The sequence below is a fragment of the Ahaetulla prasina genome, chromosome 8 (genome assembly GCF_028640845.1).
Source record: "Ahaetulla prasina isolate Xishuangbanna chromosome 8, ASM2864084v1, whole genome shotgun sequence".
Classification (NCBI taxonomy): domain Eukaryota; kingdom Metazoa; phylum Chordata; class Lepidosauria; order Squamata; family Colubridae; genus Ahaetulla; species Ahaetulla prasina.
The window spans coordinates 40,283,643-40,304,804 of record NC_080546.1 but is presented as its reverse complement, the minus strand read 5'-3'; the positions used below and the strand labels follow the sequence as shown (position 1 = coordinate 40,304,804).

At 34.6% G+C, this 21,162-nt stretch overlaps 1 long non-coding RNA gene across 2 annotated transcripts in view; it reads left to right on the top strand.

The window, feature by feature from the left end:
* Nucleotides 1–20,323, top strand: part of LOC131203433 (uncharacterized) — a 46,336-nt gene extending 26,013 nt beyond the window's left edge. The window contains exons 3-4 of one of the 2 annotated variants that reach the window (XR_009156373.1): nucleotides 12,123–12,298; nucleotides 19,972–20,323. This is a non-coding gene — a long non-coding RNA (uncharacterized LOC131203433). Of the gene's footprint in view, nucleotides 1–12,122; nucleotides 15,025–19,971 lie in introns of those variants that run through there. The other variant, XR_009156372.1, reaches the window with a different exon arrangement.
* Nucleotides 20,324–21,162: the final 839 nt, after the last annotated feature.

The window sequence follows — 21,162 nt, the reverse complement described above, 5'->3', positions numbered from 1 at the left end:
TTTCCAACCCTTAATAACAACTTCCCTGTCACAAAATACACATAACTTCCAAGTGTCTTGTATAACCAAGAACCATTTAAATTCCAAAGGAGATAAATGGATTTAGGTGTTACAACCAATTTAAGTTAGACACATTTCATTAAGCTAACTTAACTATCACACTTAGATAGTTAATGCTGAATGAAATTAAGCCAAGGAGGGCATCTCAGCTATGAATTATGGTACAACAGGTCTTGTACACCCACATTTTTCAACTTCCGTTTGAAATGTTAATCAAATCAATTTAAGTCATTCTACAGCCTTTCTAATTCACTATGGTAGGCTGCTACATTTTTGATTCAGCATTCTTACAGACCAGTTGAGATAAATATAAATGGCAGTGGATGGAGCTATCAAATGGTTCCCCAAAACATACATGAGGAAAGCCATATATAACTTATAATGTCCATGCAGATAACTGTGTTATTGTTTGCCTGGTACTGTATGCTTGAACATTGCATAACCTATATTATATACTCAACTTGGTACAACTATGTAAGAATCCTTACTGCAAATGTAATTCTTTGGTCTTCTGCCATCACAAAGCTCCCTTGTATACACACATAGTAACTACAATATTTCTTTTTCTAGAGTTTAATGGGCTTTATCCTAGATACTTTTCAGCACCTATGACCCATGGTCCATGGAGTTTTCTTTAAAAATAAAATTTCATTGTATATATGATGTGATCATATAGAAGTGCTTGTAACTGGACTTTTGAATTTCTTCAAATCTGCATTGTGACCTGGAAATAATTTCTACTTTCAAGGCAGAAGTATTTATTTTTCCTTGTGTGTGTGTGTGTGTGTGTGTGTGTGTGTGTGTGTGTGTGTGAATACATACATGCCAGGGGTGAAATATATATATTTTTGCTACTGGTTCTATGGGTGTGGCCTAATTGGTGGGCGTGGCTTGGTGACCAGGTGGGTGTGGCTTGGTGACAAGATAACTGGTGGGCATGGCCAAGTTGACATCACTTCTTTGCCCTTTTTGGAGCTACAAAAAGAAGATATACCAATTATTTCATGCAGTCAATACTTAAATAATAAGCGAGCTACACAAAACAGTAAGAGGCACACACATACTTACAGAAGAGCAATAAAAGTGTTGTCTTCAATGACGCTTCTTGCATCATGGAGAATAACGACCTGCAAGGAGATATACCATGATAGACAAATTTAGCCATTTAATAGTAAATAAGAATAACAGAGGTACACAAAACAGTAAAAAAAATAAAAGAGGTACTTAAATACTTACATAAAACTGTTAGTCATCTTTAGCTATGAGATGTTTCCACATAGCTATTTCAGTGGCACTCTCCTCACATCCACTTTTCTTGCACTTGATGCATGGATGATTGGCTGAGCAATGGTGTTCTCTGAACCATTTTTTACTGCGGGAATACGGTCCCATTCCCCTACCAAGAGGTAGTCCAGTAATGCTGATGGTCATGAGGTTGGTTAGATTGGAAAAGGAAAGGCGACTTCTGCTCTCTGAACATATCAGGTTCATTTTAGAAAAACCCCTTTCTGCTTGTGCAGAACTCACTGCAATTGTCTGACAATATCTTTTGCTTTTTTGATACTGTCAGGAATTGTATACCTCTTCGAATCTTTCAAGACATTCTGCACAAAATCTCTGTAGCCATTGATGTCAATTTGGTAGATATAAATCTCACTAAATGTGCGCAGTTGTTCTTTACCTGTTGCCCATGGAACGACTATTTCCTCAACATCCCAGTACTCTGGCACCAAAAACTGTAGAAACTGTAGTTTATTTGTGGTGTCTTGCAGTTAGTTCCCAGTTTTTAAATGCTCACAGTCCATCAGTCGTTTACACAAATTTTTGATGATACTTTGTAAAAGTCTTTCTCAATGAAGACCAACAAATTGATCATTTTCTATGAACTTTATATTCTTGAAGGTTTCTGAGGTAATTAGTCCTTCAACTTTCCTTTCGTATGGGCCCTTTCCCTTTGTTAGCAGTTCAAATGCCTTTAGTGATCTTCTCACCAGTTTTTCAGCTTTTATTATGTCCATATTGCGCGCTTGCAGTGCAGTTGAAAGAAGTGAAATTTCTTCCAAAATGTCTATCATCAATGCCAAATCATTTAAGAAATGTTTATTTTCCAGATGGGCAGCAATACCCAAGTATTTAGCATTCACATGAAAATATTGATGTAGCACAGGGTAGGCGCGCCACAAAGCTATGGTTGCCCTTAAACTACAGGCAGCCCATCTTGGCCCAAAAACCCGACCAATCCTTATGATGTTAATCTCAAGTTCTTCAGATATTTCATCAAGTTCTATCCGGTTTTTATTTGATTGCTGGAAAATGGAGCATATCTTATCAATGAAAATTTGAAAATGATTAACTTGCTTTATTTCCTTTATGGCATCATCTAAAACAAGTTGGAGGCAATGGTTCAAGCAGTGCCATATGATGATGTTTGGAAACTCTTTGGCTATCCTGGTGCTCAGATTTTCTCCCAAGCATAACGTTGGCACCATCAGAGCAGAACACTATTAGATATTTTGTAGATATTCCCGGGTAAATCCAACCTTATGTAAACTTTCAAAAACTGCAGACCATATTGTCACTGCATCTTGTTTCTTCAATTCAACCAGCTCGACAAAAATTGTTGGTGGGTTCTCTGAGTCCTCAACTTTTAGGAAAATGATCAAAACTGGCTTGCAGGATACTGTTGAAGCTTCATCGATGATCAGACATAGTTTCAGATTCTATGCAATGATGCTGGAAAACATTTGGGTTTTGATTTCATTTGCGATGCATATAGCTATTTTGACAACTGTTGGTCTTGAATGCAGCCCTACTTCCAGATCTAGTCCATTTTCTGTTTGTAGGTCTATCAATTCCTTGATGCTTGAAATTGGTCTTCATGCTTTTGCCAGGCTGTAAACAGTTTTGAACATTCTAGAAGTGGTGGCAAATTGCATTTCAGAAATCTTGTCCATTGCTTTTGTTAAGGCTTCCTGCTCAGCTTGCTTGACGTTGTCTCTACAAATGGTGTGCGATTTCAATACAAAATGTTCTCTCATTTTCTTCCATAGAGACGCCTGGTGCACTTCCTTGCTTTTCCCAACTGGCTCTATCTTGAAAAGCTTCCATTCTTTGCTTAAGTGAATACTGCTCTCCATTGCAAAGCCATGTTTTGCGCAGTATTTACAACCTAGCTTCTTGTTTGAAACTTCCGATATTTCTCTTGGAAGTAGCTGCACTGTTGCAAGGTCCAGCAGTCAGGAAAAATTATTCCAATTTCAGGTGGGTGGGTGACTCCATACTTGCTTTGCTGTTTTGTCCGGTTTCAGGTGGTGGTGCTTGTGGCGCTGGGGATGGTTCTTGTTCCATTTCTGCTGATTGTTGTTCAAGTTTTGGTTTCTTGGCCAAGAAACCCGTCAAAGTCTATTACCTTTTCATCCTTCCTGTTAAAGGCAGCAGTTACTGCAAAAAGGAAAAAAAGGAGCTTTGTTAGCTGATGACATACAATGTAAAAACACAACACAATACCACAGACTCACCCACAACTTAAAAGCAGCTGTGCCTGACTCAAAATGGCCCCTGCAACAAGCAGAAGCAGCTCACAGCCCAAAAAAGCAAAAAACAAACAAAGAAACTTTTACACTTTACACACAACACAACTGACTCTCTCTCTCACACAAACACACATACAAAATGCCACATACAGCTTTGTGAGATAGTTGTGTTTGTGAAACACTACAGAAACACACAAAATCTCAGAAAGCTGCACAAATATTCATTTTATTTTATTTTTAGATAAAAGCAGCTAAATTTAAAACTTCCTAAACTACAAATGAAAAAAACACCCTCAAATAACTATTTTTTTTTAAACTCCCCCCAAAACATGAAAAAAAATTACCCAGTTGAAGGGACAGGACAGGCAGAATCAGTTGCTCACAGATGAGATCAATTGCAGGTAGGCAGAATTGGTTGTTAGCAGATGCAATAGATTACAGGGATTGCAGGAGCGAAGGAAGGCAGATGTTGCAATCAGCGGCTGGGGATTTTTTCTGAAGAGTGAAGGTAAGCAAGCTGGAGGCTGGGGGGGGGAAAGTGGGTGGTTAGCCAGGCCAGGCAGGCAAGCAAGGAGACCAGGGGACTGTGGGGGGTAGCACATGGCCCGTAAATCATCCCCGGCAGCTGTGCGAACTACATGAGCCCAGGGATGGGGGGGGCAGCACAGTAGGCCGCAACCGGCATTCCTTACTTTTTTGATGAGTAGCAGTTGGCGAGGTGTCCAGGCAAGGCGAGGCATCTAGTCAAGGTAAGCTGGAGGCTGGGGGGGAAAGGTGGGTGGTTAGCCAGGCCAGGCAAGCAAGCAAGGGAACCAGGGGACCATGGGGGGTAGCAAATGGCCCGCAAATCTTCCCCGGCAGCTGTGCGAACTACGCAACCCTGGGGATGGGGGGGATGCACGCTATGCCGCAACCGCCGATCCTTACCTTTTTTGGCGAGGCATCCAGATGAGGCGTCCAGGCAAGGCAGCAAGGTCTGAAGCGAGGCGGCGAGGTCCGAGGCGAAGCCGAGTTGCCAGGCGTCAGCGAACTTCTGAGTGAAGTAGCTAGGCCATGTAGAAAGGGGAACTTATATAGGCCGGGGTGGAATGGGTGGGCCGGAAGCACCGAGTGGTGGGGAAAAACCAATGGTGGAGGAGCCGAGTGATTGGAAAGAAAAGAAGCGACAAACAGGCAAGCAGGTGACTGGGCGATGAGGGGGAGAATGAGCGGGGGGGAGGGGCTATCGCTACCGGATCAGCTGATCTGGTCTGAACTGGGAACATTTCACTCCGATACATGAACATACATATATAAAAATATTTAATTCATTTAATATATGTTAATAATTTATTATAATAAATTGTTAATTTAATTAGTTTAATTAATATAATTTTCAATAGAAGAAATTAAAAAAATATAAAGAAATGGATTCACAATAATTATGAGCACAAATATGTTTGAAAATGAATATTTTCAAATATTTATGCTGTTTTTATTTTAGATAATATCTGGTAATGGATGTACAACATCTGTTTTAACATAGGATGTATAAATGGCATATCTAAATTGATATTGCAAGACAAAAATACAAAAGTTACAACTAAAGTGTTAAAAGATACAAAAGAAAGAGGAACATTGTAAAAACAGTTTAATCTGTTCTTTTTCTACCTCCTAATTTATTATTTATCTATTATTTATTTATTTTCCTTTCATCTTTCATATTTACTGTATCTTTATATTTGAATACACTAATTATATATATATATAATGTGTATATATATATATATATATATATATATATATATATATATATATATATATATATAAATATATATATATATATATGTCTTTGGATATTCGGGTTTTCTCTCGCGTAAAATTGGAAGTGTCTTGGCGACGTTTCGACGAAGTCTCATTCGTCATCTTCAAGCTTCATCTTTGTGCTTCTGGGAGCAATGTGTGATTGCAGCTGTTTCTTCCTTTTTAACTGCTAGTGGGGGTTTGAACTGATTGGGTGGGAGCTTCGCTGTGCTCTGATTGGATGGGGGTTTTTTTGTGCTCTGATTGGCTGGGGGTGTGTCCTGGAAGAAACAGCTGCAATCACACATTGCTCCCAGAAGCACGAAGCTGAAGCCTGAAGATGACGAATGAGACTTCGTCGAAACGTCGCCAAGACACTTACAATTTTACGCGGAAGAAAACCCGAACAACCAAAGACCTATATACAAACACCCGTGAAAACCTCAGAAAACATATATATATATATATATGTTTGGATATTCGGGTTTTCTCTCGCGTAAAATTGGAAGTGTCTTGGCGACGTTTCGACGAAGTCTCATTCGTCATCTTCAAGCTTCATCTTCGTGCTTCTGGGAGCAATGTGTGATTGCAGCTGTTTCTTCCTTTTTAACTGCTAGTGGGGGTTTGAACTGATTGGGTGGGAGCTTCGCTGTGCTCTGATTGGATGGGGGTGTGTCCTGGAAGAAACAGCTGCAATCACACATTGCTCCCAGAAGCACGAAGCTGAAGCCTGAAGATGACGAATGAGACTTCGTCGAAACGTCGCCAAGACACTTACAATTTTACGCGGGAGAAAACCCGAATATCCAAAGACCTACATAAAAACACCCGCGAAAACCTCAGAAAACACACACACACACACACACACACACACACACACATATATATATATAAAATAATGGAAACATATTCAGTTAAATATTTTTTTTTCACAGTTTGGCCCTTAGCAGCATCTGAAACTTCTTAATATTACTGTAATTCTTAAGTGTATTCATTCCAAAACCACAATTTCTTCAGAGACTACTAAATTGCAATGTTAAAATGGTTATTATTTCAAGTACTTTCAAATAAAGATTTGGAATACTCCATATTAACAATAATTACGGTCTGATAGAATATAAAATATATTTCTTGTGATCAAAACATGAGAGTAATTTGACAAAACCCATTTGGTTGGAAATCTAATAGGTTTGGCCCACTATCATTTCATTTTGTTTTGCCATTCAAAAATTTGTTCCAATGTTTTTGGAAAGAATAATATGATTTAAAGATACAATAACAATAATAACAAAAACAGAGTTGGAAGGGACCTTGGAGGCCTTCTAGTCCAACCCCCTGCCCAGGCAGGAAACCCTACACCATCTCAGACAGATGGTTATCCAACATTTTCTTAAAAATTTCCAGTGTTGGAGCATTCACAACTTCTGCAGGCAAGTCGTTCCACTTATTAGCAGCTGCTGCACACTGATGGCTCATATCTAAATAGTTGTCCACTAGGACTCCAAGATCCCTCTCACAGTTACTACTATTGAGCAAGGTATCACATAAACAGTACCTGTGCATTTTGTTTTTTTGGCCTAAATGTAGAACCTTACATTTTTCACTGTTGAATTTCATTTTGTTAAATAGCGTCCAATGTTCAAGTCTGTCAAGATCCTTCTGTATATTGAGTCTATCTTCTGGAGTGTTGGCTATTCCTGCCAGCTTGGTGTCATCTGCAAATTTGATGAGTTCCCAATCTATCCCTTTGTCCAAGTCATTGATGAAGATGTATGATGAATCTAATCACTATAAATCAAAAATAGCAATAATATATTCAGGGTTGGTCCACTTGAGATTGTGATTTTATTCTATTCAAAATGACTGGCTTAGTTCAGTGCAATACTTGTTTTGCAGCTGTCTTTCGCAGTACTCTTTTCAAATTTGGGTACTGTCCTCTTTGTAAACAAATTAGCAGTCTACGTGGACAGATTACATATCTAGAATCTCTAATCTATGCTCTCCAAGCAGAAATTAGGTACCCAATTCAGCCATTCCAACTGCTGTGCCTCCTCTACCACAAAGATCCTGCAGGAAAAGGGCAGTATGGACAACTGTGGGATCTGGCAGGGTAAGAGCTGTGAACCATAAACACAAAGCTTTTACAGTGTCCCAGTATAACAGATATAGAATATATATAAATAAGAACACTAAAGTGACAGATCAAGGTAGTTGTGATACTGATAACTCAAACAATCAAGGGATTATGGTCCGAGATGAAGAACTTACTTTGGAAAAGTGTGAACCTACTTTGGAAAAGTGTGTATCAAGTATTACAGATCGGTCACACAAGAAGAGCACGGTATCCAAAAAGAGAAGCCACCTTCTGATTGGTGATTCAATTGTAAGGGATGTAAATTTAGGAAAGGATATGGAGGTTTTGAAAGACATCAGGTGTCTACCTAGTGCTACTGCCAGCAGAGACAAGAGGCGTATTCTTAAGAAAGTCAAGAATGCCAGTAAGGATTCTGATGTTGATGCTATTATACATCTTGGCACAAATGATCTGTCCCAAAAGGATGTGCTTTCTGTGCAGAATGATTTACCAGTACATAAGGAACAAAAAGGTAAAGGCCAGCATGTAGTGGAGTTTAATGTGTGGCTAAAGGAGTGGTGTAAAAGGGAAGGCTTTGGTTTTATTAGTCATGATATCTGCAACTGGTCCAATGAAAAATTGTACAAAAGAGATGGATTGCATCCATCAAAGAAAGGGACTGAGTTACTTAGCAATACATTCACAGATTTTCTGGATAAACATTTAAACTGAACAGTGGGGACAGAGAATTAACTGATACAGAAAATTAAGTCCAGTATGGCTGATCCCCTTGTTGCCTTCTCTACTTTTTGGGAAACAAAGTTGTCTGCTAGGTTTGTTAGGAACCTGTTGGATCTTCCACTTAGTTCAGAGTTTGTCTCCCAGTTGATGTCAGGGTAGTTAAAATCCCCCATTACTACTATGATGTGCTTCCTACATACCTTAGTTAGCTGACTAGCAAAAAGTTCATCTACTTCCTCTGTTTGGTTGGGTGGCCTATAGTATAGACCTATGGCAATATCATTTCCCCCCATTTTATATTGACCCAAATGCATTCAAGATGATTTTCATCATTGTTGTGCTCTATTTCTGTAGACATGTAGTTATTTCTTATATATAGTGCAACTCCACCTCCTCTTTTATTTGGTCTATTTCTTTTAAATAATTTATATCCCTCTAGCTGTATGTTCCATTTGTCAGTTTCATCCCACCAAGTTTCCATAATGGCAACAATATCATATCTGCACTCATTTACTTGAATTTCTAATTCACCCTGTTTATTCCTCATACTCTGTGCATTGGTGTATAGACATTTGAGTCCTTTTGGATTGACCTTGTGTTTACTGTCTACATAACCTGTGTTGTGCCTGATTGCCCCTACTTTCTTGCCACCTGTTGGTTTAGTGCACATGGTATGGCACTCACTATTAAAGGCTTGGTTTTACTTGATAGCAGGGCTGATAATCTTACCCACACAGACATCTATGTTACTTGCACTGATAACCCTATTAATTTTGGATTGCTGGGGACAGAAATTTTCTGTATCAATTAATTCTCTGTCCCCACTGTTTAGTTTAAATGTTTATCCAGAAAATCTGTGAATTTATTGCTAAGTAACTCAATCCCTTTCTTCGATGGATGCAATCCATCTCTTTTGTACAGTTTTTCATTGGACCAGTTGCAGACATCGTGACTAATAAAACCAAAGCCTTCCCTTTTGCACCACTCCTTTAGCCACACATTAAACTCCACTACACACTGGCCTTTACCTTTTTGTTCCTTATATACTGGTAAAACCTCTGAAAAGATAAGCCTACAACCTATACTATTAAGTTCATACCCCAAGCTCTGGAAATCATTGTGCACAGAAAGTACATCCTTTTGGGATAGATCATTTGTGCCAAGATGTATAACAGCATCAACATCAGAATCCTTACTGGCATTCTTGACTATTGTATTGTGACTATACGACACAATTGGCTTATATTTCCAAAATCTGGAAAAAATCAGTATATAATGAACTGTAGATTTATAAACTATGGAGCATAAAAAATTGTTTTCTTTTTATAATTAAAAGCAAGATCAGCCCAAAACCTAAAGAATGGATATGTTCATTTCTTTTTGAGTGTTTATCCATATACCAGAAAGATTGACGTAAATTATTCTGTTTGGTCATGGTTAAAAATTGAGCTGGTTCCTCTCCTCCTCCTCCTGCTTCTCCTTCCCTCCCTTCCCCCTCCTCCCCCTCCTTCTCCTCCTCCCATAAAAATTACAAACAACAAAGATGAAAATCTAAAGAAGGATTTATTACTTGTATTTGTAGAGAGCACATTTTGCATTTTTTATATTAGGGATATAGCTGGGAATAATTCTGAATTAATCACCATCAACTGGCTTTGAGTAATTTTTATTTTAAATTGTCTACTAGTTTTTGTTTTGTTTTGCTTTTCTGTTTTATTTAACCAGTTCTTGAAATCTGAAAATCTTAACACCATCTCGATCTTATGAACTGTATTTAAATTAAATTAAAGTAAATTAAAATACAAAATCTACTCTTGTATTTTACAAATAAACTGAGCTAAGATTTTATGAGAACAAAAAAAGAGTCAGCAAATAAGGCAGAACTTGTTTATCATTGGGTAGCATAATCAATTGCCTCAGGCAGCAACCACTGAGACTTGGCAGCACAAACATGTAATTTGTACAATAAAAATAACTAGTTTATTCTTTATTTAAATATGCATTGTCAATATAGTTATAAATGTAAAACTAAAGTAAGACATCCCTATTACTTATTTATTTTTTTAATCTTTATTAATTTATAAATAACTCAAGGCAACAAACATATATAACATTCCTTTTCCTATTGCATTAACAATCAACAAGTAAGACTAATGGATAAGTACTTTCTTCTTTAGTCTAAGTGAAAATGTACAGTGGCTACCCATATATGCTAATTAATCACCAGGCCTACCTAGCTAGCATATTTAAAATGATGCTTTATTTTAAAAAATTATGCCACTCAGCTTTGTTAACATTTTTAAAACCTTAGTTACTCACTTTTTCTTTAATGCCCAAGTGACTTTTTTTCTTCAATATCTTGTCCTTCAGGCATTTGTCTTGTCATTCTTGAGTTGAAATGTTCCAAGGGGGCTGTCAGTCTGACTAGTTTCTTTGGTGCCTGATAAGAGGCATTGAAAGACAGTAAATCCAACCTAGCTGTAGCATTCATGAACAATTTTCATTCAAAGCAGAAAACCTTTTCCACTGTTCAACATCAGTTTGAAGGCACAAAAGAATGTTAAAATTGAAATACTCTAGACACAAAGGTCAATGCCAGAAGATTCTTTGCTAAGACAAATTATGCTAAGATATTTGTCTTTTTATGTTTGAAATAATCAGATGAAAAAAAAATCTTTTTTTACACGTTGATGTTTTCAATTGCATTTGCAAACGTAACATATGGAAAATCCACTGGAAAACCCAATAAGCACTAATGAAATGAATGAACAGAAGAATGTAACCATAATTTTATGCAAATATACTTCATTCTGATTAGCATGAAATTTCTTCTAGTTGAGTTAATCATTATTTCATGAAGTTGGTGTTCAAAAATGGAAACTGTGTATCTATAGACTGGACTGGATTAGACTAAAAAAATAAACACATGATCATCTCCCCACCCTTTCTAAATATTTAATTTTTAATGGCTCCTTTCTCTTACGCATTGGTCTAAATTTACACCATAATCAGGGATACAGGAATGTTGGAACAATTAAAACTAGGTCTTTTGAGAGACTCCATGATTTCTTCTTTGGGAAATCTTCAAGAACCACTGAAAGAATTACCTGACTTTAGAATGTATGCTGTTTTAACTAAAATTGGCATGACAGAATGGAATAATAATTCATTCAATAAGTGAATGAATGAATGAATGAGCTGGAAGGGACCTTGGAAGTCTTCTAGTCCATCCCTTGCTCAAGCACGAGAACCTATACTATTTCAGATAAGTGACTGTCTAGATTCTTCTTAAAAAATCCAGTGATGGAGTGCCCATGATTTCTGGTGGCAAGCTGTTCCACTGGTTAATTGTCCTTAGGAAAACATCAACTTTTTGGTCAGTTGATTATTCAAAATATAAAAATAAACAATCTGTTTATATTCTACAAATAGACTCAATTTTGCTTTTATTAAGCATACATTTATGTCAGTATTGATTTATTGACATTAATTAATGAAAACTGACCACAGGAAGAGAAAAGTATAACACAAGACAAGCTATTCCTATGATGAAAAGCTATTAGATAGTTTGCAGCTTTTCTCTATTGTGTTTGATTTTTTTCTTCTTCTACTTAGTTGATACCAGTGGGCTGAAAATAGAATTTCAATTATTTTAAAAAAATCTAGTCTGGATTATTTGAAAGAATGCCATGCATTGTCTATATTTAAAAGATCATAATACTGCAGAAAATAGTTTCCTTGTAACATTTTATGGAAACGAAAGTTGAACTTTGAAGAAATAGGATAAGAAAAGGTTTGTTGGTTTTGATATTTTTGCTCAAATGTTTTGATATTAGAGAAAACTCGTAAGGAAACTATTGTCAACTAAAGCATTGTTCCCTCTTGAAGCACAAATGACCAAGCACAATTATCCTATTTTGGATTCATTACAGAAAAATCTACCTTTCTGAAGAAAACAGGATGACCAGCAGCACGGACACTGAAAAAGGAAGACTCAAAGGACTATGAAGGAACACGTTATCATGGCAAAAATTACTCTTTGTGGTTGCTAACACTTACACTGACTTGATGGCACATAATCAATCAGTAGATAAGTGTGCAAGTAGAGGTAAATGCAATTATATATTTTATATATATATAAAAGCTACAGTGGATGTAATTGATGCCATCACAGGCAAAGATTTTGAGTGTTTAAAAAGAGCAGATATTTCATTCTTTGGCAGGCATTTTTATATTGTATGTTTGACAGGCACAATATGATGTTCTGCAATTTATATAGTGGACATAAATCACAACACAATGAATAATCAGAGTCTTTGAATTTATGATCACTATTGTTCCTTTAATATATTTTTATGAACTTAAAGTATTTTCTATATTTTTAAAAGTTTTATTTTATACCAAATTTTGGAAAAATAATCACTGGACTTTTAAAATAGCATTAGAAACATGTGGTTTATGACAATGAGGAACAAATCTGCTTTGAATGGGCTCTACTTGTAGAAATAGGAAACGTATATAACTTGGATTTTAAGTCAATGCAAAATAAGAAGTAAATGTTTGCAGATATTAGGTGGTTATGTGTCACAATCCATTCACCTTTTTAATAGCAGCTGATAGGTTTGTGAAAATTGGAATTGCTTGGGACTAATTACAATACTTAGTCTTATGTACTGTAGTCTCTTAGCTTTTATATTGGAATATAGGGATTATTTTCATACATGAATATTTTGGTGTTGCTCTTACAAACAAATACATCTACCCATCTTGCAATCAGCTCTGGCTGGTAAACAAGTATAAAGCCAAACATAAAACTAATATACGTAAAGCCAATGAAGGTAATAAAGACAATAGGTAAAAATCTGTCAAGGATGATATCCAAGCTCTGGAAAAAGTGGAAGAATGATAAAAGCTTCAAAATTTGTGCTCCCTCCCAACCTTGATTAAATATGGCATGAAAGAAAGTATAGGGAAATTCAGTAGGTTTTAAGATTCTGTTGTTGTATCTTACAAAAAATAAAGCAATTCTTGTGATGTCTATTTTCTGATTTGACCGATGAAAAGGAGTTGCCATTCTGTCACACATGTTGAGTACTTGTTAATCAAGATTCTGATCTACAAAATTTTAATTTTCTACTCATGTTTGCTTGATCAGTCTCTGACTTGATAAAAAAAAAATCACTCTATTGTGGAAGAGTGAATTGGAATTTGATTTCTTTGCTCTTGCAGTCAAGACATAAAATGTAGAAGCACAAAATTGGCAACATTACTTTTCAAGTTTTTTGGATAAAATGAGCCTCTTCTTAAAACTTGTTAAATAGGTTTTATGTTGCAAAAGCAACATGAACATGGAGAACCATAGAAGATATTTTATGTTCCATAAAAGTAATGAAACATATTGCACTAAAATCTGTGTATATATTCAATATATTTTTTATATATTTCCTTGTTCTAACAGACTGAGAGGAGTTGCAATAATAAATCATATTAAAGAAATTATTGTCCATAACTAGCTTTATTTTTGTATCATTTTTAATTCTTCTTGGCAGGCATAATATATTAGCACATTGATTGGTTTCACATTATGGGTTCCTTAACTATAATTTATTTAATAAATTCCAATTTATTTGGTTTATACAAAGAATAATACCATATACAGACAACATAAACAGACACAATAACTTATTTCACATGACATATGACAGTCAAAGAAACCATGTTAGCTAAGCCATTCTGAATACCCATTTTCTTTGTATTTTTAAACATATTGTTTATATTGTTTCCTAGTATGATTTGATTGCTTATTAGTATCCTATGACAATCACTAAGTGTTCTATCTTATAATTTTATTTTTTCTTTATGTACACTGAGAGCATATGCACCAAAGACAGATTCCTTGTGTGTCCAATCACACTTGGCCAATAAAAATAATTCTATTCTATCTATTCTATCTAGTGAATCTAGCAACTTTGCTAACATACTCACTTTTTCCATTTCTTTTCACTAGGGATATATCATTAAACTGAAATAAGATCAACACTTGGTCCAGCTTTCTTTCACTTGTTGGTTTTAATTCTAGTAATCTTACCTTCTAGAGTTTAAGAAAGATACTTATAGATTTTGATATGATCAGTTATAGTAAAAAAAAAACCTGTTAATTTAAAAATGAAACAGAGATGAAACTTTATCCAGTTTTCTTGGTGTTTCTGAAGGAAACAGTCTCTGGACTGTAATTTTAAAGTGGTTAAACCACTTTTTCTAGAGCACTATTTTTAAACTGCTGTATAAATAACCCAAGTGAAAAAGTGAAATATATTCAACTTAAGGAATTACTACAGCACTGTAAAGTCAAATAATTATAAGTAGTCAAATATAAGCTTAGCTAATTATAAACATTAAAATATTAATAATCCATAAAAGAATTTTTTTAAAATTTTGAATTGTTTGATATATTGGACTACTAAGAATATGAAATAAAGAACAGACTGAGAAAATCTTGAGTATACATTAAATAGTATGCATTATTTGCAAATATTCATAGTTCAATTATGGCTCAATATATATTAATATGTCATTTTTTAAAAAAATACTGTTTTTTATATTATCTTCATCTGAGGCATTTAATGGTTACCTAAGTAAAATACACTGCTAAGAATCATTAGAGATAATGGCACTCATTGCAGCATTTCTTCCTTTAATAAATAGTATTTTAATTGCAATGGATACAGTCTAAAGGCAAATGGCTCACTAATGCTTAGAGAATTGTACTATGAAAGTCTATTATAATTTACCATTGTGGTCACTTTGATGATAAATTATATTTACATAATTTGTATTTTTCATATATTAATACACATTATAAATGATGCATAGTGATAACTAGAACCATAATTAAAAGCTCAAAAATGCTTAGTTAAAATATCTACCAAATACTATTAATCCAATAAATATTGTAAAAACATATTCAATTTTGAAAAATAAAAAGATCAGGTCAGCAAGTTCTGATAAGGATCCAACATAATTCAGTCCAAGTAAAGTCAGCCTTCAGATACAAGGCATTTAAGGACCTCATCATTGAAAAATGATCAATTTTGGAATATGAAACAATTGCCATTCTCTACCTTCACTTTACTTGTGGATATATGGGCAATGTAATTATTCATAGGAAGGGTTTGAAATGGTTTAACTACATGACGAATAACTCAGGCTATTTAAAGAACCATCTTGAAAATAATTTAACAAAAGTGTCTTTGTGGGAATTAATGCCATCTGTGCAACTATCTCTTCTGCACCTCTTTCACTGATAAGTTCAAAAGTGAAGTTTTTCTTTCATTACCCTGTAAGATACTATTTCTTTGTTGCATGTTTTTCCTCTAAAACATTTGGCCTTATGAGAAAGAGTAAATATTGTGCTTTTTGTATCCACTAAAAATTATGGCCCACATTTATGTATATGGTAATTGATCAATTAAGCAAATGTTTCCTTAATAAAATGTATATATGTATGTTGTTTTACTGAAAATAATGTAATAGTGACTCCTTATTTTCTGGGATTGCTGTTTTATTTATTTATTTATTCATATTTTTATACCGCCCTTCTCCGAAGACTCAGGGCGGTGTACAGCCAATAAAACGACAAGAATCCCAACAAATTTAAAATAAAATATCAAATTTAAAAAACTGATTCAATCGCTGTAACTTAAAATATTAGCTAAAATTTATCAAAACTAAAACCTTGGTAAAACCCTATTAAAACCCACTAAAACCCCCATACTAAAATCAATCAGGCCAGCCCAGCTTGGTGAAAAAAGAAAGTCTTGAGCTCGCGCTTAAAGGTCCGGAGATCAGGGAGGAGACGGAGTCCCACCGGCAGCTCATTCCATAAAGCCGGGGCCCCCACAGAGAATGCAGAGAATGTTGTTGTTGTTGTTATAAATGTGTAACTTAGCTACATTTGAAATCAGTCTAGGAACATAGAAGAATGAAATATTTACATTTCTGAACATTAGTCATTTAAAATCTTTGTATATAGTTTCTTTGATTCTTTGGAGTCAGGGAAACCTGCACTTAAGCATAGATCTGAAATGCTACAGAATTTTTGCTATGAATGACAAACATCAATTAATGGGCAGTTTCCAATAAGCATCAAATTATCAATTCAATTAAAATTCAACATAGATTATAAATATAGCAATGCAACATATAAACACAAGGAGACAACTACTGCATTAGTGATGTTTTGCTGGAATGCATAGTGAGACATGTACAGTACTCATGACTTACATTTCGGTACAGATATTCTTGAATCTGGAGAAACCCAATATAAGTTATATTTTTGTTATAGTAATAGTTACAACTATAATAAAAGTTATAGTTAAAGCTATAGTAATTCCACTTAGTTCAGTTTCAAATTACATCCTCAGAATTACTTTTCTTTTCACTAAGATGGGGGGAAAGTTTGGTCACATGTAGAAGTTATGAATCTTTGGAGAGTTCTAAATTTATAATCCTTGGGTCATATGTGAATTTCTCATATTTTTGAAGGAGTCCTTGGTGCTCTCTGACCTTGCTTGTTTTCTTGCAGACATTTCATTACCCAAACTAGGTAACATCATCAGTACAAGCCAATGTGGTCTTATACCTGGAAATTAAATAGAATAGATATGGAGCAGGGGTCTCCAATTTTGGTCCCTTTAAGACTTGTGGACTTCAACTCCCAGAAACCCTCAGCCAGCAAAGCTGGCTGAGGAACTCTGGGAGTTGAACTCTACAAGTCTTGAAGGGACCAAGGTTGGAGACCCCTGGTATGGAGGATAGAAGAAGCAGATAATACTACAGCTAATATCAGGTAAGCTAAAGTTCAAAATAAGTTTAGTGAAGGAAGTTAAATGCAAAAACATCTCATTAACATTTAAACTAAAATAAAAGCACCATACCAACTGTTCAATTAGAAGTAGATAAAGTACAACTTTCAACAAAGAAAAGGAGAGATCCACTTGACTTTTATTTTGACTCAGAATTTTCTGACAAGAGGCTATACAGTACATTCCACTGAGCAATTGTGAAGAGCTGATTTGAAGAACAGGAAGGCAGTTTGAGGTTGATAGAAGCATTTGCTGAAGTATTCCATGAATTCTGATTAGCAGACTAATTAAGTGTAGTCTGGATGTCTCTACTATGTGGATCTATAACTATAGATTGAAAAACATACCTGGAGTGTAATCATCAATTAAATACTTGAAGAGTGTCACATAGCGTGACTCTCATCCTTTATATTCCAGAAGGAATAATGGTTAAATTACAAGCGGAAAATATCCTGCAATTTAAAATTATATTTTAAATTTAAAATGTTAGGATATCTTCCTAATAGTAACAGTATCAACTTTGGGACCAGTGACTGACGGAATGTGAACTCATTTTCATTAGAATAGTGAATAGCAAATAAGGAAGACCCATTTATTGGAATTACTTTAAGTTTGTATGCTATTGCTGGCTTTTTGATGTTATAAATGCAATAATGATGATAAATTACAATGTTTTATATGATCAGGCAAAAGATTTGGATAATAGTTACCATAAATTGCTGAAAGCCTCTGCAATTGGGCAGTATACAAATTATTTTGTAATAAATAATATGGAATGTGCAGGATATAAAAAATTAGGTTCAGTGGTCTACGTGAAGTCTTTTATGTCAACAATTACATGATTATGTGTTCAGACTAATTGTGAACAAATCAAATAATAAAAATCATTATTGCTTCAAAATTTAAGATTCTATATTAGGTAATATATAATATTAAAATTTATATAGCCACCCATTTCATATATACAGTACATTCAGAAAGTATTCTTTCACTTGGGATAAGCATTCAAGCCTTCACTCAGTACTTTGTTGAAGCACCATTGGCAGCAATTAAAGCCTCGAATCTTTTGGGGGTATGATGTTACAAACTTTGCATACCTGGATTAGGCAGTTTTCTGCCATTCTTCATTGCAAAGCCTCTCAAACTCAGTCAGGTTGGATGGTGACCATCAGTGGACAGCCATTTTCAGCTCCCTCAAGAGATGTTCAATAGGATTCAAGTCGCGTGCTCTAGCTGGGCTACTCTAGGACATTCGCAAAGTAGTTCCTAAGCTACTCTAGTGTTATCTTGGCTACATGATTTCTATAATCAAGGTATTGAAACATGTCAGCAACTCTAAAGAGAAATTGCGGTGTGTGGGGAGAGAACCTGAGCTAAATTTCAAGTGTTGCAAAGAATCTGAATATTTATGTCAGTGTGATATTTCAGGGTTTTTAAAATAAATTTATAGACATTTCTATGATTCTGTTTTCACTTTGTCATTATGGGGATTAATAATGTAGATTATTAATGTAGATTAATTAATAATGTAGATTAATAAGAAAAAAATGTATTTCAACAACTGTAGAATCAGGATGCAGCATAACAAAATTGGAAAAAATGAAAGTGGTCTGAATACTTTCTGAATACAGTCCACATTTTAAAGCAAATTTAAAAATATGCAGAAAAAAATCCCTACAATTCAAAAACAAGAAAAATATAAAAGCATAAACATATAAATAAAATACATAAAACTAATAGCCTATAAGTTCATTGATCAAAATAATCAATAAAGCCACTGCATCAGCTCTACATCACTTCCAGGTACCCAAAAATATTCTAAGACAAAACCAGAGGAAAAAATGTGTGCAGAAGGACATATCACCCCCCAAAGCAGTTAGCATAATCAAAAGTCTATGTTCCAAACCTTCTCAGTTGTTTAGAAACAAAATGCGTACTATGTTCATCACAATAATGTATTTTTAAAGCAATGACCTATCATTTTAAAGAGGGATGGAAACATTTGATGTTAATTTATACCACATCAGACTGAATTATGTGACCTTTTCAGAATTAACGGAACCCAAAAGTGACAACACATAAAAAAAGTCAACCTTAAAGCCAATTACATTAATAAGACTTGATGTGTAAATGGGCCTTTATTTTATTTTTTTTAAGCAAGGATTAAATACGTTGGAGGGGTTTTTAAAGGGAAGAGATGTCTAAGTACAACACATCCAGTAATGAAATCACAGTCAGCCTAGTAGCTGATTAAGGTTAATTTGAATCACATCAATATGAATTAACTTGGCCTTTGCAGAATGAACAACACCTTTGTACTGACATGATCAATTAGTCTCTTTAACTTTATACATCTGCTTAGAAAGGTTAGATTTGTTAGTTACCTGGTTATTTGGATAACAATTCATGGATTTTAAAGAACAGGTTTTTAGTTTTGTCCAGTAAGTCTACAGAAAACAATATATAAAACAGTGTAAAAACTTTTAATAACAATATGATATTCAGGTGGCTACTGAAAAATGGATAGATCCAATAATAAACTATGCTTGCTTTTATTGCAAAGAACTGTAATCATGTAAGGTTTGTTCAAAAGGTGCTTTTTCAAAAGGCATGGTTTTTTTTTTTCATGATGTTTCACTTCTCATCTAAGAATCTTCTTCAGTTCTGTTATGGTTGACAATATTTGAGTATTCAAAATTAATATTTAATAAACTTATACTGGAAATGTAACAAAAAAGAGAGGATATTTTACCATGCTTGGTAGCCATCTAGTAAAGCCAGAAAAAAAAGTGAACTCAATAACATAGAATAAATCATAGGTTTTTAAAGACACATATTCAATTGAAACCAGGGACTTTTCTTTTGGGATTGATCAATAAGCAGCTAGAAGAATATTATGAAACTTTGTTTTATATAGGTCAACTGCAGCAACACGCTTATATGCCTGGCAGAAATATCCAACTTTACTCATAATGGATGAATGGATGGTGAAAATGGTGGAACTTGCTGAGACAGCCATCTTGACTGCTTTAATTAAATATAGGACACTGTCTAAATTTACTGATGATTGCAAAACCCTTATTAAACTTTTTGGAAAACAGATAAATTTTTATGATACTTGGTTTTGAGAATTATAAAAAAATAGATTATAAAGAAAATGTAAATAATGCTGTAAATGCTGTAATGTTGTATCTTTTATTTATATATAGCTGCTGTAAAAGAAAGTTGGATGTCACCACTTTATTAAACTTTCTTTTTGATTTCTACAACTTTGCCTCTGCTTTTATTCTTTCTTTCATTTTTCTTTTTCAATCTAAATGGTGGTTCTTGTTGGTTTTTATTCTGTATTAAAAATTATAAGAAGATTGATATTAAAATAATTATATATCTGATGTAATTTGATATCTAATTATTTTAATATCAATCTTCTTACAATTTTGATGTAATTTGGAACCACTGAAGACCAGGGTCTTAAATTACATCGATTACAGCAATACTGTACAAAATTCCAGTTTTCTTCTTTTTATGGTTGTGATACTTTAAAATGTCATTGTGAGGATATAGCTTACAATGGTTCCCCATTTTTTTATCTGAAATTGTCTCCTGAAGAGAGTTTCCAGTAATAGCTTGCACTGACCTGCAAATGATCTGCAGAAAACAAGAGAGGTTGCTGATTTCTGGGGAAGAATTTTGAATCAAGAATTACAGGACACTCACAGAAACCCTTCAAGTAAAGATAATTGCCACCTATAGAACTTAAGCCAAGCTTTTTAATTTAAAGTGCCTGTGCCTCTGCTCAGTTTTTTTTTTTTTTTTTTTTTTTTTTTTTGTTTACATTTATACCCCGCCCTTCTCCGAAGACTCAGGGCGGCTTACAATGTATAGGGCAATAGTCTCATTCTATTTGTATATATTTACAAAGTCAACTTATTGCCCCCCCAACAATCTGGGTCCTCATTTTACCTACCTTATAAAGGATGGAAGGCTGAGTCAACCTTGGGCCGGGCTCGAACCTGCAGTAATTGCAGGCTTTGTGTTCTTAATAACAGGCCTTACCAGGCAGAGCTAAACCGGCCCTTCTGTTCTACAGTCATTGCTAATTCCCTGA